Genomic DNA, 1,043 nt, shown 5'->3' on the forward strand with positions numbered 1-1,043 from the left:
TTCTTTTTGTTTTCATTTTGAAAAGCTTGTTATCTTTGCTGTTTACCTCACGTTATGCTATGGAGGCTCTCTTTTTTTATTTATTTGATTCCTCAGTGTTTGCTAAACCTTCTGTAATTTATTAGTCGGTATATAATACAGCATGTGGTGTATGCCATGCCTCGTCTTATTCGTTTTTGGTAATAAACGTTTTGTAAGCTAGTTTGTCATTGTATCTTACTGTTTTATTGTTGTTATGCTTTTTAATTAAGAATGACAATGAATCCATCTTTTGTTTTAGTCTTAAAAAGTAAAATATGTATAGATGTATGTAAGTGACACCAAGATCGCGAATTCGAAAATGAAAGCACCCGAACCCTGGCTTATAACACAGCAAAATAGGAACTCCCGTTCACAAAATTTAAATCACACATAATACTGATGAAAAAGAAGAGGTTGAATGTTAATCACTTTCGTTTTCATATAACTATAATCTATGATAAAAGTTTATCAGCATGCATTGATTAATCCCTAAAAATAAAAATACTGCGATCAAATCATGTGCTGGTGTGACCAACTGAGAAAGCTAGTCGCAAAAGAGCGACCAGTGGGAAGAATGAGTCTGGAGCCCTGAAGCATAAAACACAGATTTCAGTAACAGTCTCGGGTGCGCACAGCAGCAGAGTGGTTTAGTTTTGTGTGAAAACATGGAGGAAAAGATGGGAGGTTTTAAAGAGTGCTAAGGGAATTATACAAATGAATATATGGATGAATTAATTATATGAATGTACCTCTGAAGATTCTGACTGTCTTCAGAAAAGATTGGATGGCATTTTGTTTTCACCTTCGCTCCATGTAATAGCTAATAAACTAGTGTTCTTTACGGGAAACAGCTGTAATTCTGCTGCTGCATCAGCGCCACCTGCTGTCAGAGAGTGGATTTACAGAGACTCACATTCACATTCAGTCTGTGTGCAGTTTCTGTCTGGACAAAAACAGACCGGATTTACATGCCCTGCTGTCATTTATGACCGGTTGATGAAAAACAAGCTTATGTGGATTCT

Source organism: Sinocyclocheilus anshuiensis, unplaced genomic scaffold (assembly GCF_001515605.1).
Source record: "Sinocyclocheilus anshuiensis isolate Anshui unplaced genomic scaffold, SAMN03320099.WGS_v1.1 scaffold1342, whole genome shotgun sequence".
In the NCBI taxonomy this organism is placed as follows: Eukaryota; Metazoa; Chordata; class Actinopteri; order Cypriniformes; family Cyprinidae; genus Sinocyclocheilus; species Sinocyclocheilus anshuiensis.